This window comes from Balaenoptera borealis (genome assembly GCF_965194805.1).
Source record: "Balaenoptera borealis genome assembly, chromosome: 1".
NCBI classification, from domain to species: domain Eukaryota; kingdom Metazoa; phylum Chordata; class Mammalia; order Artiodactyla; family Balaenopteridae; genus Balaenoptera; species Balaenoptera borealis.
Window position 1 is genome coordinate 177033300 of NC_138860.1, and position 17009 is coordinate 177050308.

Below are 17009 nucleotides of genomic sequence, written 5' to 3' on the forward strand. Positions count from 1 at the left end.
CAGACGTGGAGGGAGCCCCGCTGGGGCTGCACTGCCCTCCTTGGGGCCTAGGTGGCGATGTGCACACTCTGTCCCTCTAGCCCTTGCTGGCGTCCACCTTAGGCTCCCAGATCCACTGCCTGGAAAGGCTTTTCTCTCCCTCTTCCAGCTTCCTCTGCCTGCCAGTCTCTTGGATCCGTTCAGCCTCTGTCCTCCCGACTGGGATCCCCCCTCACTGACACTTGTCACCACTATGGGACCTCGGGATGGGCCAATTCTTCTCCAAAGTGTTTGTGGAGGTGAGGGAAGGACCATTCATGTCCACAGTCAGACCCAGGAAGCCCACTGGCTCAGGCACCCAGGGAGTGCCAGGGACCCATCCCTGCCTGATTTTCCCTTCCCTGTTGCTCCCGGGGAGGCCTCCCCACACCCCATGAGGCTGAGAGTTGCCATCTACAAAGCTCCAGAGACCAAGACAGAACATGTCAGCCGAGACGAAGACCAAGAGAGGGTCATGAACAGGATCTTGTCCGAAGCACCCAGAAGTCATGCAGGAGCTGGGGTAGAATCTAGATTTCCTGATTTGTACCCTCAGCAATCTCCAGCACAGTTTGAAGCTGTTTCTCTGGGGCCCCGGGTGTGGGGGGGAGCAACTGGAGAAAAATGCAGTCCAACCAGTTATCTGATGGAGTAATAATAAAAATAACAACAACTCCCATTTCTGTTTTCAGCCTTTCACTCGCATTACGTCACTGGTCCTCACACCTGCCTGGGGAGGTGGGTGCCACTGGCCCTCGTTTTACAGATGCCTGAAGAGGAAGGGGTTTACCCCAGTCCCCAGACTGCTGGGATCAGGTCCCAGCTTCCAGGCCCGGAGTTTCCTGTGGAGTGGGGCAAGAATGGGGGTGAGGGGCTTGGAAGGCTGAGATTGCGGGGGGGGCTGGGGCAGCCAAGCTAGGAAATGCATCTCCTCCTCCCAGGCTGTTCTCACCCACGCCCTCAAACTTCTTTCAAAGCAGCAGATGGGCTCTGTCCTGAGCCAGACCACCTCTCCTCCCTCCCTCCTTCCCTCCCGTCCCCTACTGTGCCCCCAAGAGCCGTCTGGGCCTCCACGGACCATCAGACCTGGTTCGCTCTGCCTGCCCTTAGGCAAGTCCCTTCCCCCATCTCAGACTCAGTTTCCCCGTCTATATAATGAGTGAGTTGAGCTTTGAGTTCAACCTTTCGGAGCTCATGGTCTGACCTCTTGGGGAAAAGGGCGAGATCAGCATAAGGGATGGGGAATAACTGTGTCTGAGGCCTTGACCAAGTGCCAGACACCAAGAACCAGCTTCTTTGCTGGCGACACAGAGCAGCCAAAGGCAGATGTTGCCCCAGAGGCTCGGGGTCAATGAACACTGGTTCCCCAACTTCCTGTGCCTCAGTTTCCTGATCTGTCTAGTGGGGACGATAAACTTACCTCACAGGGTTGTCTGGAGAGCGCACCGCAATAATGTACGTAATGTGCTTCACGGCACCCATCACACAAGCACTCAGAAGCATCATCATCATCATCATCGTCTTCGTCACCATCTAACCCCTCCTCCTGGTCTGGTCCAGCCGCAGACAGGGCTCAGCCTTCGAAGAAAACTCCTGACCTGGCATCAGAAAAGCCTGGGCTCTACTTTCAGTTCTGTTGTTAACCTGCTGAGTCACCCAAGCCTCAGTTTCTTCACCTGCAAAATGGGGCCAGTAAGCTTTGTGTGGGGAAGTATCATGGGCATGCAGCAAGATCACTCACGGAAAAGTGCCTGATACGGGGCGTGGCCTGGTGAGCATTGTTTCCTTCCTTCTTTGTTGCCCCAAAATGACATCTTTTGACAGCAGAGCAAATATATAATAATACTACAGCTAACATTTAATGAGCACTTACTATGTGCCTGACACTGGCCTAAGGATTTTGTGTATTTAACTCACTTCATCCTCATAAGCAACACTATGAGGTGGACAGAGACATGATGCCCATCTTACTGAGAGGGAAACTGAGCCACAAAGACCCAAACCCAGATCTGGGTAACTCCTCTACCTGGACCAGACCCCACCTGGAGTCTGGTACTCCCATGAGGTCTCAGCAGCACCCAGGGGTGCAGGCCAGACCTCCATGACTCCAAGAGGTTATGGGGTGGTGAGTCCTCATATTTGGTGCCCTCAAGGAGCTGGGGGGTCTGAGGTGAGGCAAAGCTGCACTCTCTCAAGAGGGCAAACCTCCTACCCCAGCCCTACCGCCATGCCAGATGGGCAGGGAACAGGTGCACAGATCCCCGGCCCCGGGCTAGGTGAGGGGGGCACTCACTTGGCAGCCGGAGCCCCGCGTGAACAAGAAGAAACCCAGCCTGCAGCCCCTTGGCCCTGGCAGGAGATTAACAAAACAAATACCCAAGCAATCTCAATTTCAACACTTGGGGAGGGGGCCAAGTGTCAGGGCGCAGGCGGCGGGCGGGAAACGCAAAGACATTTTACCACCTAAATAACTTTCCCTCTGTTTAGTTTCACACGAATGTACACTCAAGTGCTCTCTCTCTCCCTCTCTCTCTCTTTTTACGTTTTTATTTTATTTTTACAAATGCTCAAACTTTCCTGCCACAAATTATTCTTGGCCAGGTTACAAGCAGAAAGGCCGTGTGTATCCTTTACTTGACAAAAAGGGGACGGGTGGGGGGGCGGTTCTTGTGAAATATTTCGGTTGTGCGTTTGAGGTGGGATTTCTTTCTTCGTTTTCCCGGCTGTGTCTTTGCCAGGGAGAGCAGGGATGCTGGCCTCCTCGCGCATGAGCAGTCTGCAGGTGGTCTAAATCCTACCGCTCTGCTTACCTCCAGCTGACCTGACCATTTCGTGGTTCTGGTTTCACCAAGCCGATCTGGAATGGCATTTGCCAAGGGCGGGTTGCAGCTGGCACCCGTGTGTCTCACCTCACCCAGGGCCTGCAGGACCTGCGCCCAGGCCAGCTGGAGGGTCCTGTCTGGAGGCCTGGGGGCCTGGGCAGAAGTTCCTGAATTCTCGGATGGACTTGTCCTGCTCTACCCAGGACCCAAGGAAGGGGCTGGCTCTGGGGCCTCCCCACTTGTGCAGAAGGAAGGAAGTGACCTGTCCAGTTCACCTCAACCCTGCCACATCCCCCAATCCCCCCCTCCTGCAGATCTAGCCCCAGGCCCCTTCCCCAGCCTCATCCACCCACTCTGGCCCCCATCATTTTGCTCCAGCCACGTCATTTCTCAAATACACCAAGCTTTTCCCACCTCAGGGCCTTGGCCAGTGTTCGTCCCTCTTCCTGGAATTCCTGCCCCTCCGCTCTGCCCGTGGTACCCTCCTGCGTATCACCCAGGTCTCAGCTGGATTATCACCTCCTCAGAAAGGCTTTCCTGATGACCTCATCCAAAGTAGGGACCTGTTATTTGCCATCTCAGCCCCTTTTTGATTTTCTTCGTAATACTTAGGCAATTTATTCTAGTTTTGTTTGTCTGTGTTCTTGTTTTTTTGCTGGTCCTACCCAACTAGAGTGAATAAATAAACGAGTGAGTAAATGAATGAGTGAACACATGAATGAATGAATGAATGAATGAGGGAAGTCCTGAAGGCTGGACTAATTTTCCATTCCTTACACTGATATCAACCCTGGGCATCCACGGCTGCCCTTTGTGAGGACTGCTCCTCCGAGGATGGTTAGAAGGGAACACAGTGGTGCTGGTCTAAAGACCCCCCAGTGGGGGTCTCTGTTCCCAGCAGGGAGGATCCAGGCCCTCTTAGAACCTGACTGCATCACCAAAAATGTTTCGTAGCATTTCTTAGAAAAGTAAGATCACGCAGTCACCGCCACATGGCTCAGTGCCCACCCCGTGCCCAACACTTAAGGGTCAGGCCACATTCATTTAACTTAGGTCAGACAGAATTGATTACACCATGTGTTTTAAGTTGATGGGGTTATGAACTTTTCAACATGCGCTCACACTCTCAGAGGTGCTGTCAAGGCAGAGATTCTGAATCCCATTCGACAGATGAGGAAACAGAGGCTCAAAGCGGGGATGGGATTTGCACAAGGCCACCCAGCAGATCTCATCCTCGCCCCTCAGTGCCACTGCTGGGCCTCTTCTGCTCTGATCTGTGATGGCCGTGGTGGTCCACCCTTGCCTGGGTGTGCAGGGCAGACCCTTGGGGGTGTCCTTTATGCCTCTCTCCCCACCAAACCCCCATCCAAACAGTCCCGAGTCCCGTGGTGTCCACCTCCCCTCGGCCTTGTCCATCCCACTGCTCCTCACTCAGGACAAATGCGCTCTGGGGTGACTGTTACTGGCCTCAACTCGCACAACCACAGAGCAATGGGCAAAACCATGACCCCGCTGCTGCCTCAGGAATTGTGTCATTTTATTAGTGTGATGAGTGAGTTTATGGAGCTCTGTGGTGTATAATTACGCACTCATTTTATTGATTAGCAGCTTGAGGCTGGAACTTTCTTATCCCTTAATAGAAACCCTGCTGCTCCTCTCCAGCAATTATAATGGAAATTAATGGCTACTTACATAGGATTGAGCTCCTGAGCAATAATTTGGGGCCAATTACATGTGAGTCATGAGGAATGAACTGTATCTCTCAGACGGGGTGTCTATTGCCCTTGTTAGGTCCTAGTGGGCTGCACGTTGGTTCTGGGGGGAGAGTGGAGTGTATTGTCCTTTTAGCCCCCCCATCTTTACACCCCAGCTCTGAGCTCCACAGGCACGCAACACGTCTTTGCTGCGTAGACTCCGTCAGCATTTTTTCAGCTATCCCTGGTTAAGGAGAGAGGTCGGTAGAACGCTAAGGGAGAAGGAATTCCAGGCAGGAGGGAGCCCAGGAAGACAGGGGTGAGGACAGATGGGGTGAACAGTTTCTCTGCTAAACATCCTCTCAGTCCTGGGTCTGGGAGTTCTGGGCACACGTCCTGGTGCCACATTCAACGTACATGCGATGCATGCCTCCCACGCACCAGGCACACTGCTAAGGGCTGGGGTCACAGTGTGGAAGAGAACAGACAAGAATCTCTGTCCCCACAGAGCTCCTGTTCTAGTGGGAGGTGATGGGCAACAGGTAAACCTGTAATAACCTTGGGGTATAGGGTCAGGAACAGACAAAAAAGATCAGTGGGACAGAATGAAGTGTAGCCAAGCCTCGAGGAGACCTGTGAGCCCTAAGAACACATAATTTCATGATCTTGGCTAGCGCAGCCCTTCCTCAGCAAGTTACAAAACCATGAAGGAGAAAACTGAATTTAAATATGTAAACATTAAGCCTTGAGGAGCCTTGAGCAGGAGAAGGGGCAAAGGTCATGGAGGGGTTAAGCAGTGGCCACCAGGAGCGCAGTCAGGCGGGGTCCCTGGGCCGGTGAGGCCCCTGGACATGGGATGGAGGGACGGGGCCCCTGCACAGAGCCGTACCCTATCTCACCACGCTCACTCCATCCCTGGCCCGGCCACTCCCGCCTCCCCCATACAACTTGTCCTGTTCCTGTTCCTGCCCCTGGCCAGGCCCGAGAGGTGCCCCAGGGGCAGCAGCTGAGGTCTCCCAGCCCCTTTCTCAGCCCCACTGGCCCAGTCAGGGGGCTCTAGGTTCTGGCCTGGCCGGGGCGGCCACTCAGCCCCCTGATCAGCGCGCCACTGACAGAGGAGGTAAACTTGGCACAGGGGCCCTGAGGAAGGCACCTGCCCTGACCCGAGTCCGCCCGAGGCCTCGCTCACTGCGCTGGCCTTCTCCCAGGCCCCTGTCCTCACCTGGATGCTCTGGGGGCTGTCCTTCCCCTGCCCCGGAGCCGCTGCTCCTTCACAGACAAGCCTCACGCTTGGTGATCTTCCAGGACCCGCCAGGAGGCCTTCCACAGCCTCAGGGCTCACTCACCTGTGGCCACACAGCTGGGAGGTGGAAGAGCTGGTATTCGAACCTAGCTCTGGCCGGCTCTGCCCGCCTCTTGCCTCTGCACCTGTGCAGTGTGACCAGCCTGCAAGCCATGCCCAGACCCTGCCTGAAAGCGGGGCTTCTTCACCCCACAGAACCAGAGAAAACGGTGAACTTGTTGGGGTCCCCAGGTCCTCAACACACCGGGCGCATGTCTAGGCATGGCAGGCAGGGGGAAAAGGGGAGGAGCCTGTGGGTCGAGGCATAAAGAGGACAGAGAAACAGGAGAATTGACCAAGAGTAATAGAGGCAGAAGCTGGGGCAGGGAGCTCACGGCTGGACCCTGCCCCAAACCTTTGGCACCCGGGAACCAGGCCAGTTAGACATGGACCGGGAAACAGGGCCAGCAAGGCCACGCAAGAGAGAAAGAAGCTTCCTGCGCATCCCCGCGTTACCAAACCCTGCAGCCCCCGGGCCAGCTGGAAGCCCCCCTCGCCGGGCCTCCTGCTACAGCCCCCAGGGGTGGAGGAGGGAGTCTCTCCAGGGAAGCAAGGAGATCAAAAGGAGAAGAAGCTGATAAATCACCAGCCTGCGCCTCCCTCTCTGCTCTCCACGCACCAGGGAGCCTTCCCACAGCAGCCCCGATGTGGTTCAGGGACCCCTGGGAGATCCCATCCCAGCCTGGCTTCCTGCAGCCACAGCCCAGTCCCCACTGCCTGACTCAGGCTTTTGTCCGCACAAGTCTGAACAACCCCCCCCGACCCCAACACACGCACACACACCATCATATACAGGAGATGCACACGCGATGGAGAGAGGGGCCGCCCACACTCGCTGCAGGGTGGGCGTCCAGCTTTGCCCACCTCCGGCATCCCTGCCCAAACTAAGGCCACCTCAGGGGACCTGTGCCTAGGGCCCTGTGCTCCACAGGACTGTCTCTTCCACACCTTCACTCGTTCTAGTCAAATCAGAGTGAAATGAGCACCCAAGGCCCTACTGGAGGGGAGAGGGGGGGAGATGTCATGAGACTACACGGGCTGCAGTCTTCACACCTGTGGGCAGAGCTTCCTGGGCATGCGGGTCAGTCTTCAGACCTCAGCCCCTTCTACCAGCGTCGCACTTCCTGTGCAGTGGCAGGCTGAAGACATGGGGGGAACACGGCAGGGGGTCGGTTCCAGTGCCAGCCTCGCCGTTTCTCTGTGGCCTTGAGCAAGTTACTTAACCTCTCTGAGCCTCAGATTCCCCATTTATCAATTGTAGAGGAGCCAGGCACCTAGGAAATACCACTCTCTTAAACCCCACCCAGAGGAAGAAACTGAGTCATCCAAAAGGGCTCCGGCCACATTTTGGGGTTAATCAGAATAATAACAATGGGGACGGTGCCTAGTCCAAGTCTATATATGCAACGACTCCTTCAGTCCTCGCAGCTACCCTTCGAGGAAGGTACTGTTATTATTTCCACTTTGCAGATGAGATGATGCAGCTCAGAGAGGTTGAGGTTGACCTTGGTTGTCCAAGGTCACACCAAGATGCAAACCCAGCTGTCTGACACCAACACCCGTGTGCTCTTCATCAGCCTCCAGAACTGCCCCCTTAGCGCCACTCTGCCGGTGTTCATCGCACCCTTTATGCCTCCCCTGGGGCCTGGCCTTTGCCTCCAGCCACATCAGGGTGTGAGCACACACGAACACACCCTAGCAAATGCACCATGTGGCTCCGGTGAGCTTGGTTCTAAGTGCTCTCCGAATGCTAAATCTGTATCTCCAGCTCCAGGCTTGGGTTATCAAATCCCTGCGGTGCAAGAATTACGTCAAACTCAATGTCTCTGAAGTGGGGCTTCTCCCACCTCCCCTGCTCCCAATGGGTTCTTGTAGCAGCCTCCTCCCTGGTCTCCCTGCCTCCCCCTTACTCCCGAGTGAGTTTGCTTGAAGTCCTGCAATGGGTCCCTGCCACTCAGAGCAAAGTCAGAGCCCCCCACTGCATGATCCTGTGGGCCCCATGGCTTCGCTGGCTCCTCTCCCACTCTCCCCACATTCACTCTCCTCTGGCCCCTTTGCTGTCCCTAGCACATCCTAAGCATGCTCCCACCTCAGGGCCTTTGCACTGGCTGTGCCCTCAGCCTGGGACATCCTTCCCCCGGATAGTCACATGTCTCCTGCCTCTCGTCCCTCAGGTCTCTCTCAAATATCCTATCAGGGAGGCCCTCCCTGACCAGCCATCTAAAACAACCCTCCCAGCCTCACAGGCCCTTTTCCCTCACCCTGTTTAACCTTTTCCCTTGCACTTGTTACCACATGGCATGTTACTAATTTGATTATTTGTTTAATGTCTGTCTCATCCCAGGAGGGTATGCACTCCTGTGAGATCAGGAATCTCTTCTGTTTTATTCATTTTCCATTCACCCTCGGAGCCTAGAACGGTGCCTGGCACATGGTAGACCCTCAATAAATATTTTTGGAAGGAAGGAAAGAAGGAAGGAAGGAAGGGAAGAAGGAAGGAAGGAAGGAAGGAGGGAGAGAGGGAGGGAGGGAGGCTAACACAGTGTTGGAGTAGAGGATTAGGAGAGTAGGGTGGGGAGAGGAAGGGAAAGAGGAGGAAAGGGACGTGCGTAGGAACAGTCATGAAGTAGAGATGGACGTTTCGGACCACATACACACAAACACACACACACACACACACACGTGCGTTGAAGCCCAATGTCACACACACAGATATGCTCACACAAAACATGCACATACCCCCTTGCACACATGCCCACCCCCACAAAGCCCCTCGCTAGCCCTCTGTTCTGGCCCTGGACACCCCCTCCACACCGCTTCCCGGGTGGCAGGGAGAGGAGCTTTTCCAGGTGACCTCACTGAACGGGGAGGGAAACTCCACCAGCTCTTTTTCAAAGCTGATTTGGCTCCAGTCTCCCTTGTAATCTGCTCCCGGATCAGTGCTCACAGGGGCGCTGGCCCCAGCCGGAGGTCAGGACCTCTCACCTTCTCCCAGGAAGTCTCACTGAGTGCCCATCAGCACGCCCTCTACTCAGCTGCGGCTCTTCCCCTGACCAGTATAACCTGCTGAGCTGAATTCTTACAGAGCATTTTCAAACAATTCCAGTTATTCGGGGGGAAGGGTGATACTGTGACTCTCAAGAGGGGCAGAGGGGATCCCCTTCAGGGTAGGGCAGCCTCTACGTTGCTTAGTTTGCCACGGAGAGTCTGGCCCCGCCACCTCCCGCCTCAGTTCTCTGAAAACACCACAGATTCTCAAACCTCCAGGTCTTTGAACCTGCAGTGCCTCCAGGGCCCTCTCCTCACTTCCCCAACTAGTGAACTCCTCCACATCCTTCAAGGCCTCAGTCAGATGTCCCCAACGCCTCCTGGTGGGGGCTCCCATCACCCTCTGCTGGAACTCATCTTTCTATTATCCTTGTCTGCTTAGGTGTCTGCCTCCCCAGCTGGCTGGAGGTCTTCGAGGGCAGAAAGCACAATGATACATCCATACCCACTGCAGACCCCAGCACAGGGCCTGGCACAGGGCCTGGCACAGAGCCCAGGCCCAGGAAATGTGCTTGTAGATGTGCGAAAGGGACGGGGAAGGCGTGCAGAGGCCTGGGCCAGGTGCCAGAAGTCGTGGGTCACGTACTACCTTGCTTGTGACCTTGAGCCAGTCCCCCACCATCTCTGGTCGGCCATTCCTAAGAGCCTGGGCTCACTGCAGCCCGTGATGGGCTGTGAGACCCTGATTCCAAAGGGAGAGGGTGGTGCCTTGAAGGAGCTATCATGGTCAGGTGTGAGCCAGGTGCTGCCTGCAAGGTTGAGGCAGTGGCCAGACAGAAGCAGAAGGGAGAAAGTGAGGGCTGGTGTATCACACATCTTTACTCTGTCACCAGTATCATTGTCACTAGCACCATCTAAGACCATCGTCACTATCTCCAAGACCGCCATCCTCACAAACTCTGCTGTCCCCCCCAGTACTGCTCCAGCACCACCAGAACCATCATGGTCATCTACACTCCTATCCTCCCATCACCCACAGAACTTTTACATCATAATTTCTGCACGCATGTTCACGCACACACACACACACACACACACAGGATTGTGTTCTCCTCCCAAGCGGAACCATATCTCGTTCCTCTCTGGACCCTATGGCCCAGCAGAGAACCTGGCACATTCTAGAAGCTCCAGGTTGTGGTCTGAAGGAAGGAAGGGCTCGGTGGCTGATGGTGTGGCCCCGTGGTTTGGTCCCACTTACTCCAGCTGGCGTAGCCAACAGAGAAAGCTGGAACAGGATGGGCTCAAGGTCTAGGATGAGCCCAGTGACCTTCCTGTGTCACTGTCCCCTGCCCTGGCTGCTCAGGACCAACAGGGCCACCATGTGAATGATTTCTCTCTGAGTCCCCACTTTGTTCTACGGCAGCTGTGCTGAACCTCCGTCCTGCGTTCTCAGGACTCACAGAGCGTGTCAAAAAGCCCATGTCACGGTGAGAACTCAGAGTGAAGCCCCCTCGTTCTCTGGAACTGAAGCCTCAGTTTTCCTGTCTGTAAAATGGGGATCATGTTCCTGCCTTTCAGGGCTGTTGGAAGAATGAAGTGAGCGACAGCAGGGGAGACAGCCAGTCCAGGGCCTGGCATTCAGCAGGAGGTGGCCCCTCAAGCTGTCAGCCCTTCACCCCCAGCCCTGCATGGCTGCTGGAGTTGGGATGGGTGTTGGTGTTTCTCCAGGGTTAGGGCTCCAGAGGGCCGGGCACTAAACCTTAAACTGCATTACCCTGGACCTAGACACGTTCTCTCTATTATCCCATCGGCCCCTCACACCAGCCCTATGAGCAAGAGTCTGTGTCCCCGTTTTACAGATAAGCGTATGGGAACTCATTCAAGGTTACCCAGCCAAGAGCAAAGACCCCACGACGATTGGCTCCCACGGCCCCCTCAGCAGGGCAGGGGCTCAAAGGGGTGCCGTGAAGCCCTGAGCACCAGGTCAGACTGGGGGCCTGGACCCAATGCCACCACCCTCCTGGTCAGCAGGGGACCAGAACCCAAAAGTATCCAGCTTGGATGCCTCCTAGGAAAGGGGTCTGCACAGTGCCTTGATTCTGTGGGCCTGAGCTGCCTTGGGAATTCTTTCCATCATTTAGCCTCAGTCAGGACTCAGGCAGCTCTGTGGTTCTGGGGGTCATCCCTGCTGTGCCCCACCACCACACTCATCTGGGAGACAGGAGGTTGGTGACCCAAGCCAGGCCCCGCCCCCTGGACCACTTCCTCTAGGTGATTAAAGGGGCTGGGTCTCCCGCACGCCTGCCTATCCCACCATCAGTGCAGGAGCAGCTTCCTGTTTGCAGGGATGGGCGCCCGCTGCTATGGCGACAGCAGGAGGTGGCCCTCCAGGTGACTGATACCAGGCCCAGTTCCTCCCTATCACTGCAGCCGCTTCTCCAGCAGCTGGGCTGGCAGAACCATCTGGTCTGCGATCAAAGGGGCCTGGGCAGCACACCCCTTATCTCTCCCAGGCCCGGGAACTTTCCAGACTCGGGGCACCGGGAGCCCAGTGGGGCAGGAGGGGCAGGCCAGAGGGCGTGAGAACAGACACTCCCTGGGAGTGGCGGGAGGGACTTGAAACTTGCCAGGAACGAGGCCTGAGACTGGAGACAGGCAGGAGGGGGACAGTGGTTCGTCCTTATGGTTCCCTAACCCCACTTGTCCCTCCTCCTGCCTGGGCCCAGGCAGCTGTGTGACCCGGGGCACAGCACTCCACTTCTCTGGGCCTTGGTCTGCTCTGCCGCCAAGTGGGAATCAAAGCAATGGTGGTGAAGACCCAAACGCACAAGGCCCATAGCATGCTTGTGGGTACTCAGTTGTAATAATCAAGATGTTATTTACCGTTTATGAAGGACAAGCCCTCAAAGTGCATTATTCTCATTTAATTCACATGACAACCTGAGATCTGGGCCCACTATTAACCACATATTACAGAAGAAAACACTGATGTTCAGAGAGGTGAGGACACTGCCCCAAATAGCACAGCTTGTAAGTGGCCAGTGGATGCTAGCTGCTAATACTGCTATTTTCCTCCTGTTACATTTTGCCTAAGTTCACAACAGCCCTGCCCAGTCCCTGGCTCCATCCTCTCCCCCACAGTCCATCCTGCCGCCACCAGCACGATCTTTATCCATTGGTTCATTTTTTTATTCACCTAATAAGTATTATGAATAACAATTATTAGTGACTAATATTTATCAGCCCTTGATTATAGCTAGCAAGTGCCCAAGTCCTGAGCCAAGTGCTCTGTCATCTTTGTGACAGCCCTGTGAGGCCAGACCGTAATAGGAATGAGGAAACGGAGGCCAAGAGAGGGGCAGGCACACACACACGGCAAACACACACACGGTACACTCCAACCCAAAGGGACTGAACTTCCACCTCTGGAACGTACTTCCCTCTGTCTCACCTCTTGATCTTTGCCGCGCCGTTCTCCCCACCTAAAATAACCCATCCTTTTGCAGCCTGCATCTAGGCTGGAACGTGGGCTCCAGGAGGACAAGGACGATGTCTTAGCTGATGACTTCCTAGCACAGAACCCAAACAGAGGAGGCTTTGCATACAGAAACAATCCAGGACTTGATTAATAAAGGAATAATTGCTCAGAATATTATTCATAGCAACTTGACAGGGCCTAAAAGACAATAACCAAGCCCCTATGATTTTCCAGACTCTCTCCAGGTAAAACAATCTCCATTCCTATAGCATGTCCTTGTTAGAACTCTTAGAACCTTGAGCTTCTAATAGAGGTATAAATAAATCAGTGAATAAGTGACTGGATGAATTCTTAAGTGAGCATGTTGGTGAGAAAACAAGTCAGTGAGCTAGAACACGAATCAGAGATTTATTGAAACAATGCAGTAAATGGGTGAATAGACAGATGAGTGAGCGATGGATGGGAAGGAAGGAGGGAAGAGGAAATGAAAGAACAAACCAGTCAGGTGGAGGGGCACCTCCAGCAGGGTCAAGTGCACAAGAGCAGGTCAGTGGTCTCTAGTCCACAAGCCCAACCCGTACCCACAGGACCCAGAACGATAGGCTCTGCAGAGTTGGCAAACTACAGCTCACAGGCCACATGTGACCCTTGGCCTGTGTTTGTAAGTAAAGTTTTATTGGCACAGCTACATGCATGCATTTATGTGTGCTACAGCAGCAGAGTTGACTAGCTGGAACGGAGACCACGTGACCTGCAAGGTCTAAAATATTTTCTACGTGGTCCTTTATAGGAGAAGTTTGCCCGGCTCTGTAGGAGAGCCCCCTGCTGAGGGACCTGAACTGGCATCCTGCCGGGGACCCTCCCAATGCTGACTGGAATTCTCTGGCCTTCAGAGGGTCCTCAGGACCCCACTTGCATACCTCTGGGCCCGGACACTCCCTACCTCTCCAGGAAGCCCCTCCTGCCCTTGGGTAGCTCGGGCCTTCGAGAACTCTTCCTTCTGCTGAGGGGAAATGTTCTGTCGCCTTCTCGTCCCCACCCTCCTCCCGACCTCCCGCCTTGACCACGGGTGTTTACCCTGACCTCTGCCCTGCGTCTCGTTCTCCACCAGCCAGGACAGCTCAGGCGCGGCTGGATCCCTTTCTCAACCAGGGAGGCAAGTGAGTCACCGAGTCCGGAGAGGGGACATCTGCTGGGTTCCGGCCCTCAGATAATCTCACTAAGTCTGAGAGGGAGGCCCAAGCCACCCCTGCTGCTTCTTGTTTGCACTTGGGCCTGGCGTGGAAGCCGGCAGCTTGAGAGGAGAGTCACTCGCCTAGAATTGTGGGGTGTTTGGACCCCGAGTGTTTATTTCAAGTTTGGTTTGTCTTCAGTTCCTGGAATGATTTCCCAGAAGAGCTGGAGAAATCTGGCCACGACTGGGCCTGTGCACCCGGAGGCAGAGCTGTTCTCATTTGACCCCACGCAGATTCCTGTACCCATTTTACAGAAGAACACACACAGGTTGTCCAGTTACCAGTCCAGGATGCCTGCTCTCCTGTTGCCTCTCTCTTTCTGGAAGCTTCTGGAATGACTGGAGAACCACACAAGCTTCAATGGGTTGCTTGGGACCTACTTCCCACTGTGTTCCACTGGTGCCTTAGGCCCATTTCACAAATGGGAAGACTGACACACCTCTGATGTGCTGGGACCCAGGACTCATATTTCAGTGAGCAAGTAGTCCATCAGTGGACAGAGGACCAGGGGAGAGAGACAAGCTGGGGGTTCTGGAGCAGGAGACCTGAGTTCCTGAGCCCAGGGGGAAGAAAGAAAGGCAGGCCAGGAAGGAAACAACCTGGGCACAGGTATGGAGTCTAGAAGGCTCCTTCCCCACAGATTCTAAGTGGCTTTTTTTTTTTCCTCTGTTCAATGTGCCCATTGCCCCTGGGACTATAACTGGATGGGAAAGGCCCACAGACGTGGGGCAGGAGAGGAGGGGGAGAGAGAGAAATAAAGGAGGAAAGCACAGCAGCTGTGAACACGGGCTCTGGGATCAGACTGCCTGGGTGCAGGCCTGGCACTGTCACCTTTTAGCAGAGCCCCACTTACTCATCCGTCCAGTGGGGCCCATAACGCTGAGCTCACGGCTTGTGGAGGGTGAAATGAGGTAATGCGTGTCAAACGCCGGGCCCGGGGTCTGGCACGAGCCAGGTCTGGCTCCTGGTTTCCTTCCACACGGATGCAGCGTGCTTCTTATCACTCGCTTTGGGAGTCTAGAGCTTATCCTGAGCCCCGGAGTGAGGTTACGTCTAATCGTTGTTGGTGTGGGCCCCCCACCATCACCAGTCCAGCCCGGCGAGGTCGAAGAGGGCGCCACGCCACCATGGGAGCATACCTGGCCTGCCTCAGCCCCCGTGGCGTCACCTGCGCACATTAATGAAAACTTCACAGCGCGGAGCAGAGCCGGGCCAGACCAGGAAATTGCAAAGTCTCGGACGCCTTACCTCAGCGCCACTGCACACTCTCTGCTTTTATAGCTCCACGTGTAATAACATAAAAGCATAATTTATTAAAGTATCACTTTAAGTGGGGATGGCAGGAGGGGGTCCATGCCCTGGGGGCCGTGAGTGCCATACTGACCGGAGATGCCAAGGGAGGGACAAGACAGTCCCAGGGCTCACCGGCCTGCCGGTCACAGCCCAGGGTGCAGCGGCTGGAGCGCCAGGGAAGTGCCCAGGACTGGTGGGAAGCTACCACACAGAGACAGCGTAGCCTGGAGAGGAGAGCTGAGCTGCGCAGATTTGAATTCTGGCCGCGTGAACTTGGACAGGTCAGTTCCTCTCTCTGAGCAGCAGTTTCCTTGTCTGTGAATGGGAGGAATTGCTGAGGGGTCCCCAGTCCTTCATTAGAGGTTCTCCCACTAAGCAGATTCCTCCCAGAGTGAAAGAGACTTCCAGGCACTGAGCTATACCAGGAAATGGCCCTGGGATTGCCTCATTAAACATGGAGGGGTATTTACACTGGGAGAAACAAATATTTATCTCTGGACCAGGAAGGAGGAAGGTCTTTGGAACCCCAGTCTAGTATCTGGCTCAGACCTGCTTGGAGGGGAGGGACCAGGCCGGAAGGGGGGTGGAGGGAGAGCGCAGGGGCAAGGCTGGGAGTCAGGCAAGCCTGGGTTCAAATCCCAGCTCTGCCACCACCCAGCACTGTGACCCTGAGCCCAGGTCCTCATGCCTCTGTGTCCTCTCAGGAAACATGGTGCTAAGAACATTGCAACCTCTCGGGGTGGATGGAGGTTTCAATGAGATGATGCGCGCCTGAGATACAGGGTAGGTGTTCAGTTATTACTGACTCTATGCCGGGCACTGTCCAATCTCTCTAGACCCTGCAGGGAAGAAGGAAAACAAGCAGCAGGTATTTTTATTGGGAAAAATGGGGTGGGGGAGAAAGGTCTCACATGGTGACCTGTAACACTCTAAGAAGCTGGCAGCACCAAGGGGACAGGGCCATTTAGCACACGATCTGCACGGAGTTTTTTAAAACCAGTAAATATGCACCAAATGACACAGCCTGGCTTTCGTTGGCCCACCTACCCAAGGGGAATAACAGATGGGCTGACTCACAAGGGCCATACGTAAACTTTCAGAACCTAAATTCAAGAGCTTTAGTTTGACCAAAGCATTGTGTGGTGTTTCCCCCATGGGATCTGCTTGCTGAAATGGGAGGATTCCTGGATCCGACTGGTTCTCTCCACCTGCACTACTACCATCCTGGTCCAGGCCATCATCCTCTCCTGCCTGGACTATTTTGGACTATCCTGGCTGGTCCCCCTGCCTCTGTCCTTAACCCCTGCAGTCTTTTCACAGCAGCCAGTGTGTTCTTGCCCCTTGAAAGTGGTTGGAGGCAGCTGGGGTTCGCTAAGAGGGAACCCATGAAAACTGAACTAGGAGAAATGGACACAAAGCAGGAGACACGCTCAGACGTGAGAACTTTCTGACTACAGAAAAGAAGCATCTTCAAAGCAGCCCTGGGAGAAGCTGCACAAGCTTCCAGTCTTGCTGTCGGGGGAGGGGCTGGGATGGGTATTTAGCCTCTCAGTGGGGCCGAGGCACAGGGTGGGTCCAGAAGATCCCAGAGAGTAGCGAACACCAGAATGTGGGCAAGCTGACAGTGTGACCAGACCAGACTGGTGGGACAGGAGCAAAGGCCTCCCTGAAGCTCCCGGGGTGAGCAGCTGACCTCCTGTCAGATCTTATTTATTTAACGTTGAGGTTGTTGAGTTTGGTGTTTGTTGAAATGACTCTGGGGCTCTCCTCCCACGAGCTCCAGGCCCCACTGAGAACTTGAAAGTGACATTCCTCAGCCCAGCTAAGAGGAGGGCAGCAGCCCAAGTCAGAAGAGAAAGTGAAGGGAAGGGCAGCTGGGGAGACATCAGGGTCCCCGCAGGAAAGAGACTCACGCCTTAGGGATAACAGAAAACGGACTTTCAGAGTAGTGGGTGGGGTTCAGGGAAACCAACAGAGGGATGCTGCCGCACCCAGGGACTGGCAACAGTGGGGAGCCATTACCACCCCCTCCCAAAGGGCAAAGGGAGGGAGCGGTTACTGGAACCCAGACAGAGGGCTACAGAGAGAGCCACAGAGGAACGCGGCCAGCCCAGCGCGACTCAGCAGAGTGGAGCCAGC

General features: G+C 55.0%; 1 long non-coding RNA gene across 5 annotated transcripts in view; it reads right to left on the reverse strand.

Moving 5' to 3' along the window:
* The window catches only part of LOC309618723, a 41420-nt gene extending 33623 nt beyond the window's left edge, over positions 1 to 7797 (reverse strand). For 4 of the 5 annotated variants that reach the window (XR_014238593.1, XR_014238594.1, XR_014238595.1 and 1 more), the window contains exon 1: positions 1439 to 5569. This is a non-coding gene — a long non-coding RNA (uncharacterized lncRNA). Of the gene's footprint in view, positions 1 to 1438; positions 5570 to 5756 lie in introns of those variants that run through there. The other variant, XR_014238592.1, reaches the window with a different exon arrangement.
* Positions 7798 to 17009: the final 9212 nt, after the last annotated feature.